The sequence below is a fragment of the Antechinus flavipes genome, chromosome 2, assembly GCF_016432865.1.
Source record: "Antechinus flavipes isolate AdamAnt ecotype Samford, QLD, Australia chromosome 2, AdamAnt_v2, whole genome shotgun sequence".
Classification (NCBI taxonomy): domain Eukaryota; kingdom Metazoa; phylum Chordata; class Mammalia; order Dasyuromorphia; family Dasyuridae; genus Antechinus; species Antechinus flavipes.
In genome coordinates this window covers 355,096,637-355,109,144 of record NC_067399.1, presented here as the reverse complement: position 1 = coordinate 355,109,144, position 12,508 = coordinate 355,096,637, and positions in this window count along the sequence as shown.

Below are 12,508 nucleotides of genomic sequence, written 5' to 3'. Positions count from 1 at the left end.
AGCAGCCTATGACAAGATTAGAAAAGGCACTGGTTAAGGCAAAAAGTGAAGGACAGGATGTATCTGTTTCAATACATGCATACCCTGTAATTGAAGAGCTTGACTCTTCAGGTCAAAAAAGGAGACGATACACTCCTTTTGATTTGGAAAAAATCAAGGATTTGAAAAAAGGTTGCACTCTTTATGGGGGCTACATTAAAAGGTTACTAGATAATTTGTCTTATGAAATCCTAACCCCGAGTGATTGTCCATAGCAAGGACATGTTTAGAACCTGGACAAAACTTGTGGCTTTCGGAGTATCATGAATTATGTTGGATTCAAGCCAGATACAATAGGCAAACAGGAGTTAACATACAAATCACTTTTTATGAACTAGCAGGTGAAGGTCAATATGGAGAGAATTCAGAGCAGATTAATTATCCCATAACAGTGTATGAGCAAATTTCTCAGGCTGCAATAAAAGCTTGGGATACCCTCCCCAGACAGAAAGATGTAGGTAAAGTCTTCACAAAAATAGAGCAAGGTCCCAATGAACTTTTTGCTCATTCTGTGGGATGTTTGCAAACAGCTGTCACAAGAACCATTGGAGAAAATGCAGCTACAGAAATAATGACCAGATATCTGGCTAAGGAAAATGTTAATGATGTTTGCAGAAGAATTATATGGGGACTACACACAGATGCTCCTTTAAAGGAGATCATAAGATGCTGTGACACGGTGGGCACAAATGCTTATTATACCCAGGCTATGATGAACATGGGAAGACAGGGTCCCTGTTGGCAAGGGACTTGTAGAGAAACTTGTCGATGTTTTCAGTGTGGAAAGATTGGACATGTGAGAGCCCAGTATAGATATAGAGATAAGAGTGAGAGGACAAACTGAGAGAAGACCTAAAACTCTATGTCCAAAATGCCAGAAGAACTTTCACTGGGTGTCAGAATGTAGATTGACCTAGGGAAATGAGAGGCAGGGCCCAGCTCCAAGATATCATACAAAAGACAGATGGGGCATGATGGCAGCTGAGTTTACACCCAGAGAGTCTTTAGAAATTCAATATTAAGGCATGATTAATCACCCAAAAGGCAATCAGATAGCAGAAAGGGATTACATGATCAATCAGCCAAAAGGCAATCAGATGGAAGAAAAAAATTACATGATTTATCAGTCAAGAAGCAATTGGGGGGAAAGGGGGATTGCAATTATGAAAAATAGAGTTGGATGCAATAGGGACTACTAAGATATCCCCTAGAGAAGTGAAATCTGTTCCTCTATAGCCTATGGATCCCTTGCCTCCAGGCAGAGTAACTTTGAGCATTTCACCACCTGAGAGTACTTACAAAACAATGTTCATCCATACACTGATGTGGGAAAGTGGAGAGTGTGTAGCTAATATCCCAGTCACTAATACAGGTAAACAATGTGTGACTTATCAACCAGGAAAAGTAGTAGCGTCAAGTTTACTGATACAGACTCCTAATAAGCAATCTGGTGATAGTTGCCCAGATTCTGACTCTAAGCAGAATCCAGGAATATTCTAGACTGCGATAGTTACAGCTGACCATCCTATGCTCACTATCTCTATAAATGGCATACCATTAGAAGGATTGGTAGACATGCGTGCAGATCATATAGTCATTAGAGGTACCAACTGGCCCGGTCACTGGCCAAAATTAAGGCAGACACCTACATGCCTGGTGTAGGAGGATCAATAGCAGCTGAAGTTAGTGCTACCCCTTTGATAAGGACTTTTGAAGGTGAAACAGGAGTTTTTACTTCTTTTATAGTTGAAAAAAATCCCCATCAATCTGTGGGGAAGAGACATTTTACAACAATTAAGATTACAAATGAGTACTTTGGCTTTTTAGGTAGGGCTGCTGTTGAAGGTCTACCTGGATTCTCACTGGTTCCTATTCAGTGGAAAATTGATACACCGGTATGGGTAGAACAGTGGCCCTTAACAAGCAATAAAATTCAGGCCTTAGTAGATATAGTGCAAGAGCAACTTGACCAAGGACATTTTCAATCTTCTCTAAGTCCTGGGAATTCCCCAGTATTTCTTGTAAAAAAAAAAAATAATAATCTGGAAAATGGAGGATGTTGACTGATTTAAGAAGAGTAAATGAACAAATGGAGACTATGGGAACTCTTCAGCCTGGACTTCCATCTCTCCTACTTAGTTGCCTAGAGAATGGCCTCTTTGGGTTATAAATATTAAGAATTGTTTCTATTCTATCTCTCTAGATAAGGAGGATATGAAAAGATTTGCCTTTTCAGTGCCCAGCATTAATTTGGCTGAGCCTTATAAAAAATATGAATGGACAGTTTTGCCACAGGGAATGAAAAACAGCCCTACTATGTGTCCAATGTATGTTGCTGCTGCTCTTACTCCAGTAAGAAAAGCATTTCCAAAAGTAATATTGTTACAGCATATGGACTATATTTTGCGGTGTGCACCTGAGGAACAAATGTTAGAAGCATGTCTACAAAAGGCCATAAAAACACTAAGAAACTACAAATTACATATAACTTCAGAAAAAAATTCAAAGGGATGCTCCTTTTCAATATTTAAGATATGAAGTATATCCCAAGGCACTTACAGTACAAAAGCTTTCTTTCTTTCTTTCTTTTTTTTAATAATTATAACTTTTTATTGACAGAACCCATTCCTGGGTAATTATTTACAACATTATCCCTTGCACTCATTTCTGTTCCATCTTTTCCCCTCCCTCTCTCTATCCCCTCTCTCAGATGGCAAGCAGTCCCATACATGTTAAATATGTCACAGTATATCCTAAATACAATATATGTGTGCAGAACTGAACAGTTTTCTTGTTGCACAAGAAGAATTGGATTCAGAAGGTAAAAATAATCCAGGAAGAAAAAACAAAAATGTAAACAGTTTACATTCATTTCCCAGTGTTCTTTCTTTGGGTGTAGCTGCTTCTGTCCATCATTGATCAAAAAGTTTTCTTTAAGAACAAAGAAGTTGAACATCTTAAATGATTTCCAAAAATTAATAGGACATATCCAATGGGTGTATCCAGTGTTAGGCTTAACTGCCAATCAATTTCAATCTCTATATGATATTTTAAGGAATGACAGTGCTTTAAACTCACCACGCCAGCTTAGAAAAGAAGCGCAAGAGGCTTTGAGAGAAGTTGAACTGGCTTTTTCCAGTGTGGTTGAAAGACTCACTCAAAAAACCCTTGGAAATATAAGTTTTTGCTACAAAAGATGCACCCACAGCAATCCTTCATCAAGGAGACAGTGTGAGAGAGTGGGTGAACCTCCCAGCACAACCAGAACAAATCCTTACTCCTTATGCAGTGCTTGTGCTAGAATTTTATTAAAGGCTATTAAGCGAGTAATACAATTATCTGGGATAAGACCTGACAAAATATACACATGTTATAATAATGCACAAATTAATGTATGCTGTGAAACCATCCCAGAGTAGCAAATTTTGTTGGCCACAGCTCCAAATTTTGCACATGGGTGTCCATTAAAGATAACCAGACTATTACATAATTGGCACTGGATTTTTGAAGAAAAGGTTTCTAAGGTTCCTCTTAAAGGATCAACTATCTTTATAGATGCATCCAAACAACATATTTGTGCTGTATACTCTCATGATTTAACCATAAAGAGAGTAGTCAGAACTTCTTTTCAGTCCATTCAGCAGAATGAATTATATGAAATCATGCTAGTTCTTATTATCCAGGAGATATAAATATAATATCTGATTCAGCCTATTCAGTAGGTGTGGTACAAAGAATTTCCACAGCCCAAATAAAATGTGCAGCTTGTAATATTTATTTCTCTTTAAGGAACTTCAAGAGCAAGTGAGAAAGCATCCAGGTTAGATTTATTTGCATGTCCACTCACATAGTAGACTTCCAGGTCATATTTTTGATAGAAATTCAAAGGCAGATAGCCTTTTAAGTATGTTAGCCAGTACTCCTTTATTTCAGGAAGCCCAAGAATCTCATTCTAAATACCATCAGGCTGCTTGAGCTTTACATTTGCAATTTGGAATAACAAAATAGGAAGCTAGGAGCATAGTAAAAGCCTATACAGCTTGCCTTCCTTTCCACACTTTTACACTCCCTCCAGGGAAGAACCCCCTCGTTGTTTGAAACCCAATGAAATCTGGCAAATGGATGTGACCCATTATAAATCTTTTGGTTATCTGTCTTTTATCGATGTTGTGGTAGACACCTTTTCAGGATTTACTTTTGCAATACCAACAGCAAAAGAAATAGCCCGAGTAGTCACTGAATTTCTCATCCAAGCATACCACAAGCAATAAAAACAGATAATGGACTTGCATATGCTTCTAAACATTTTGCACACTTTTGTGCACAGTGTAACATTTGATACACCACTGTCATACTTTTTAATCCTCAAGGTCAGGCAATAGAATAGAGAAGAAAAAGAGACATTAAGAACTCCTCCAAAAACAAAAGAAAAGGGGAGCCATGGGTAACTCTAGAGAACTTCTAAATTTAGTTCTCTATACCATTTATTTTTTAATTTTTGATAAAGATGCACTGGCTCCAGCAGACAGGTTTTATAATCCACTGGAAGTGCAGTGTCCAGTGCGAGTAGCTCCACTATCTTTAGATAATCGCCAGATGATGTGGAGAGATCCAGAAAGTGGTGAATGGAAGAGACCAGACAGGTTAACTGCTTGGGGGAGAGGGTTTGCTTGTATTTCTACTGATGGAAAAGGAATCAGATGGGTGCCAACGAACCATATTCACCTTCTCCATCAGAGAGAGACAGAAAAAGAGAAAAATCTTGAAACAAAGGAGATGATTTAAGAACAAAATTTGCAGCAATCATTGGATTCCCTAATACAAGATAAGACTGTTGCAGACTTCAAAAACAGCAGAAATCATTGGGTTCCTTGAGATGAAAAACTGTTGATAAAGACAGTTGTAGGACTTGAAAATCAGGAGGAATCATTGGATTCCTTGAGATGAAAAATTATTGATGAGACTATTGCAGGACTTCAAAACTTGCAGGAATTATTGGATTCCTGGCACATGAACTAATGGACAATAGATTCCTTTTGGACTATTCCTAGGACTTATGGACATGTATAATTCCTCATGTTGATTAATGTTATTTGTAACATCACTACTAGCCTGTGTTATATTGCTATGTGTTTATGTAATTTATGTAATTATGTGTAATAGCTCCCATATGGATGGATTTATGTATACCTGTTTCAAGTGAGCCCCTTCAGAAACCCGCTAATCTGATTTGATTTCACATTTCCTCTGGTGTTTTCATCTCCCTTCCTGAGATGTCAGAGAGAGCAGGATCACCTCCTTTTAATGTTGTTTTCATTCCTTTTGTGAGCAGTCAGGGAAGGCGTGATCACCTTCTTTTGGGGGGTTCTCACCTCCTTGAGAAGTTAGGGAGGTCATGACCACCTTATGTTCTAAATCAAAAAGAAAGCAGGAGATGTTATGGGCCAGAACTTGAAACAAGGTGCTAAGTCACTGGAATTGCTACAGACAATGCTTATGTATTTAGTTCACACATTAGAGTTCACACCTTTCATGCCTTTAGAGTTCACACCTTTAAGAGAACATATATAAGGAGGAAGCCACGAAAGGACAAGCCCACTAGAGACTTTGGGAGATTCACAAGTCAGAAGCCCACAAGCCCACTCTCGGAGGAAGAGTCAGATTTCATTCCAACTTCCACCTTTGTGCTGGCTGAAAGCTTTGGATTCAAAGGGAGCTAGAGGCTGAATTTGGAAGAGACAAAGGACTAGCGGCAAGAGCTCTTGGAACCAAGGAGAGAGATAGGCCTCTAAGAAAGCTAACCAGGCTATTTTGAAGGAAACAATAAAGGATCTGGGTTTTAATCCCTGGCTGCATTTGAGGTGATTATTACACAGAACTGAAACACAGGGTGGCTTCCAGAAGCCCCCCAAGAAACCTGTTCCCACAGCACATTATATTTTAGAGAAGAATATTACACTTTCTGATCTTTCCACATCACCTGGCAATTATCTAAAGATAGTGGAGCTGCTTATATTGGACGCTGCTCTTCTGGTGGGTTATATAATCTGTTTGCCAGAGCCAGTGCATTTTTGTCAAAAATCAAGAAGTTAATTGTGAAGTCTGCGTCAGCTCCCTGTTGACCCCAGGATCAGCCAGACTCAGGATCAGCAAAAATGTTTGTTCTTTAGGGGGAGAAGTAAAGGAAATGGATGAAACTCCACAAGGCTCCCCACCAACTTCTTCTCTCCTCATCGTTCTCCTCCAAAGTGACTCTGGCTTGTCTTTACTCCACCCCCTAATCCCTCCTACAATTATCTGTATTCCCCAAAAGATCGAGCCAGCCCAGAATAGTGAGAAGGGCCATTTTCCAAACATATGCTAATAGCGTATTGTCTAATAGGTAATTAGTCTCAAGTGCTCAGTTGTCTGATTCCAGTGCACCTATTCAGAGTTTCAGCCCTTTACAATTAATAGTATAAAAGCTAAATTTAGAAGTTCTCTAGGGTTACCTGTGGCTGCCCCTTTTTTTCTGTTTTTGTAGGAATGTCTTGATGTCTCTGTTTCTCCTCTCTATTATTGCCTATAATTGAGAATTAAAGGGTATGCCAGTGGTGTGTAAAATCTTATACTGTGCACAAAAGTGGATAAAAAGTTTAAAAGTATATGCAGATCCATTATCTGTTTTTATTCCTTGTGGCACACCCATAATTGCAAATGCTTATATAAGGAATTCAGTGACCACTCGGGCTGTCTCTTTTGCTACTGGTATTACAAAAGTGAATCCTGAAAACATATCTACTACAACATGGATAAAAGACAGAGGAACAAAAGATTTATAATGGATCACATCAATTTGCCAAATTTCATTGAGTCTCAAACCACGAGGATTCTTTCCTGGAGGGAGTGTAGGAGTATGGAAAGGAAGGCAAGCTGTACAGGCTTTTACTATGCTCCTACCTTCTTCTCTTGTTATTCCAAATTGCAAATGTAAAGCTCGAGCAGCCTGATGATATTTAGAATGAGATTCTTGGGCTAGCTGAAATAAAGGAGTATTGGCCAACATAGTGAGAAGGCTATCTGCCTTTGAATTACCATCAAAAATAGGACCTGGAAGTCCACTATGAGAGTGGACATGCAAGATATAAATCTGGATGCTTTTTTACTTGCTCTTGAAGTTCCTTAAAGAGCTGATATATATTAGAGGCTACAAATTTTATTTGGGCTATAGCAATTTTTTATACCATATCTACTGAATAGGCTGAATCAGATATTATATTTATATTTCTTGGACAATAAGTGCTAGCATGATTGCATATAATTCATTCTGCTGAGTGGACTGAAAAGGAGTTCTGACTAGTCATATAACTATAGTTATGTCAAGAGAGTATACAGCACAGATGTTATGTTTGGATGCATCTGAAAAGATAGTTGGTCCTTTAAAAGGTACTTTAGAAATCTTTTCTTTAAGAATCCATTGCCAAGAGATTTACATGAACTGATGCTAAATGAAATGAGCAGAACCAGGAGATCATTATATACCTCAACAATGATACTGTTTGAGGATGTATTCTGATGGAAGTGGATCTCTTGGATAAAGAGAGCTAATTCGATTTCAATTGATCAAGGATAGACAGAAGCAGCTACATCTAAAGAAAGAACGCTGGGAAATGAATATAAACTGCTTGCATGTTTGTTTTTCTTCCCGGGTTATTTATACCTTCTGAATCCAATTCTCCCTGTGCAATAAGAAAACTGTTCAGTTCTGCACACATATATTGTATCTAGGATATACTGTAACCTATTCAACATGTAAAGGATTGCTTGCCATCTCGGGGAGGGGGTGAAGCGAGGGAGGGGAAAATCAATATTATCATAATTTCTGTTGTGGTATTTTACCAATAGTTCCTATGAGAGCTGTCTGCAGACATCCCACAAAATCAGCAAAGGGTTAATTTGGCCCTTGTGCTATTTTCGTGACGGCCTCTCCTATGTCCTGTTTACCTAGGATAAAACCCCATGCTTTGATAGCAGCAGCAGCAATTTGCTCATATGCTGCTATGGGGTAATTGATCTGTGCTGAAATGTCTGCATAAGAACCTATACCTGTTAGTTGGTCCCAGGTGATTGGAGGATTAACTCCAGTTTGCCTATTTCATTGGGCTTGTATCCTACAAAGTTCACTATATTCAGAGAGCCACAACAAGTTTTGTCCAGGTTCTAAGCATGTCCTTGCTATAGATTTCCAATCACTAGGGGTTAAAGTTTCATAAGTCAAATTCTTTAATAACATCTTAACATAAGCTGATGTAGCCCCATAAAGAATGCAAGCCTTTTTCAGATCTTTGATAATTTCTAGATCAAAAAGAGTGCATCTTCTGCTTTCTTGACCTGAAGAGTTAAGCTGTTCAATCACAGGATACATTTCTATTCTCAAATCTGCTGTATTCTACCCTTCTTTGACTTTAAGTACTGTCTTTTGAAATCTAGTCATGGGAGGGGGTGACTACTAGGGAGGAGGGAAGATGCTGGTGATATCACTGCCCCTCCCACTCCTCCTCCTCCCTCCACCCAGGAAGGTGAAGTTGATGGGGGAGTTGAAGCTGGACTGTGAGAATGAGAATCACTATGCTTTTCAAGTTCACTTGAGTCCTCATGCCTTCTGCTGATATTTCCTCTTTTTCCTCACACTTCCTCATCTGGCTGTTCTTAGAACTTTTCTTTTTTCTACAATTTGTGGGATTCTTTAAAGTCAATTGTATTAAGTTGTACATATAAAATGTTTCCTTAGAAATTGAATCAGGACCTTTATCATTATTATATTCACATAGTTGATCTCCTACTAGTTTCCAATTATCTGCCTCTATTTTTGGTTCCTTGAAGAACCAAGGGGACTTGCATTCTAATGTATTCATGAGTCCATCAATCTGCTCCCAAGTTACAATCAAATCTTGCCTCTTAATTAATCTAAGTATGCTTCCTGTACTCTCTCTCTCTGAGTGGGGGTGTAGGAGAATCTTTTCCTAATATCTGCCCCATTTCATCTAGAAAATGAGAGTTACTAGTTTAGCTCTTAACAAAGTAAGTTCCCTGTTTGCCTATTAAAATACTTACCCTAACACTAATGCATTGTTGGTGGAGTTGTGAACGAATCCAACCATTCTGGAGAGCAATCTGGAATTATGCCCAAAAAGTTATCAAATTGCGCATACCCTTTGATCCAGCAGTGTTACTTCTGGGCTTATATCCCAAAGAGATACTAAAGAAGGAAAAGGGACATGTATGTGCCAAAATGTTTGTGGCAGCCATGTTTATAGTGGCTAGAAACTGGAAATTGAATGGATGCCCATAAATTGGAGAATGGCTGGGTAAATTGTGGTATATGAACGTTATGGAATATTATTGTTCTGTAAGAAATGACCAGCAGGATGAATACAGAGAGGCTTGGCGAGACTTACATGAACTGATGCTAAGTGAAATGAGCAGAACCAGGAGATCATTATACACTTCAACAACGATATTGTATGAGGACATATTCTGATGGAAGTGGATTTCTTTGACAAAGAGACCTAACTGAGTTTCAATTGATAAATGATGGACAGAAGCAGCTACACCCAAAGAAAGAACACTGGGAAACGAATGTGAATTATCTGCATTTTTGTTTTTCTTCCCGGATTATTTTTACCTTCTGAATCCAATTCTCCCTGTGCAACAAGAGAACTGTTTGGTTTTGCAAACATATATTGTATCTAGGATATACTGCAACATATCTAACATATATAAAACTGCTTGCCATCTAGGGGAGGGGGTAGAGGGAGGGAGGGGAAAAATCAAAACAGAAACGAGTGCAAGGGATAATGTTGTAAAAAAAAATTACCCTGGCATGGATTCTGTCAATATAAAGTAATTATTAAATAAAATTAAAATAAATAAATAAATAAATAGATTTAAAAAAATACTTACCCTCTTTCCTGATCACCAGGACTTCTTCAGTGAAATTAGGGTCCTTAGTCCACATTGGGTGCCAAATTGTTAAATCCAAGCTAGATCCCTGGAGGCCTCAGGATCAGCCAGAGTCAGAACAAGTAAAAGTCCTTGGTCTTTAGGGGGAGGAGTGGAAGAAGCAGGCAAACTGCCAAAAGTTTTGCCAAAGATCTCTTCTCGATTCTGGAATCTAGAATCTCCACCTTTCTCCTCCTGGTCCTGCCTCCAAGTGAAGTCTTGTCTCTCTCACCCCACCCTCTAATCCTTTCCCATGATTATCTTAACATCAAACATTGAGCCAGCACCATTGGTGAGAAGAGCCATTTTCCCAAATACATGCCAATTGAGTCATTGTCTCCAATTGAATAGGTAATTAGCCTTAACTGCTCAGTTTTCTGAATCAAGTACAGCTTTTCATAGTTTCAGCTCTTTACACTGATTGGCCCTGTGAAGCTAAGGAACAAAAACATGCATGACTTCTTGGAATTCTGACATACCAGGCCAGGACTTGGGCTTCTTTAATTTTTTTTCTCCTTTATTATCAAAGTTTTATATCTTCAAAACATATGCAGGTATAATTTTTCAGCATTAATCCTTGCAAAACCTTGTGTTCCAATTTCCCCCCTTTTCCCCCACCTCCTCTCTTAAATGGCAAGTTATCCAATATATGTTAAACATGGTAAAAATATGTTAAATCCAATATATGCATACATATTTATACAATTATCTTGTTGCACAAGAAAAATCAGATCAAAAAGGAAAAAAATGAGAAAAAATGCAAGCAAACAACAAAAAGAGTGAAATTGCTATGTTGTGATCCCACTGTCCTCTCTGGGTGTAGATGGCTCTCTTCAACACAAGGTCATTGGAACTGACCTGAATTGTCTCATTGTTGAGATACCACATTCATCAGAATTGATCATCGTATAATCTTGCTGTTGCCATGTACAATGATCTCCTGGTTCTGCTCATTTCACTTACCATCAGTTCATGTAAGTTTCTCTAGGCCCCTCTGAAATCATCCTGCTGATTGTTTCTTACAGAACAATATTCCATAACATTGATATGCCATAACTTATTCAGCCATTCTCCAATTGGTGGGCATCCATTTAGTTATCAGTTTCTTGCTATTATAAAAAGGGCTGCTACAGATATTTTTACACATGTGGGTCCCTTTCTTTCTTTTATGATTTCTTTGGGATTTAAACCCAGTAGAAACATTGCTGGATCAAAGGGCATGCACATTTTGATAACCCTTTGGGCATAGTTCCAAATTGTTCTCCAGAATGGTTGGATTAGTTCACAACTCTACCAACAATATATTAGTGTCCTCTCCAATATTCATCATTATCTTTTCCTGTCATCTTAACAAATCTAAGGTGTGTAGTGGTATCTCAGAATTGTCTTAATTTCCATTTCTCTGATCAATAGTGATTTAGAGCACCTTTTTGTATGACTAAGAAATGGGTTTAATTTCTTCATCTGAAAATTGTCTGTTTATATCCTTTGACCATTTATCAATTGGAAAATGGCTTTGATTCTTATAAATTTGAGTCAATTCTCTATATATTTTAGAAATGAGGCCTTTATCAGAACCTTTGAATGTAAAAGTGTTTTCCCAGTTTACTGCTTCCCTTTTAATCTTGTCAGCACTAAGTTTTATTTGAACAAAAACTTTTTAATTTAATATAATCAAAATTATCTATTTTATGTTCAATAATGGACTGCAGTTCTTCTTTGGCTACAAATTCCTTCCTTCTCCACAAATCTGAGAGGCAAACTATCCTTTGTTCTAATAATATCACCCTTTAAGTCTAAATCATGAATCCATTTCAACCTTATCTTGATATATATGGTATTAGGCGTGGATCAATGGCTAGTTTCTGGCATGCTAGTTTCCAATTTTCCTAGCAGTTTTTGTCAAATAGTGAGTTCTTATTCCAAAAGCTGAGGTCTTTGGGTTTGTCAAACACTAGATTATTATAATCTTTGACTAATTTGTCCTGTGAACCTAACCTTATTCCACTGATTTCTTTGGGCTTCTGTTTTTGTTGATAATTGTCTTAATACAAGTTGAATAAGATTTGGCATCCCAAGGTACAGTTACACAGAAGGATAAAGGATTACAAGAAAATAAGCAGAGATAATGTAAAGCAAATCAGCTTTATTGATAGGAAATAGAATAAAGAAGAGCAGTTAGAAATAATGGAAATAAAGTCAAATCTACTGGGACCTAGTGGAATGAAGCATCAACACTAACACTTATGTGGGTTGAAGAGGGCCTGGCATCGAGGGAAGAGAGCAGGAATCCCATATCTTGGCAATAGTGCCAATTCATTTTCAGGAGGAAATGGCTAGGGAATTGGTACCTAGTTAATCGTCAAACTCCCTGTAGGAGAAAAAAGTGACTTTCAGCTATTATTGCAGACCTACCTTTGACAGGATAACTCAAGAGATTTGCACATTCCTGGGACTTCATTATTAAGCTGGGTAAGGAGGCCACAAA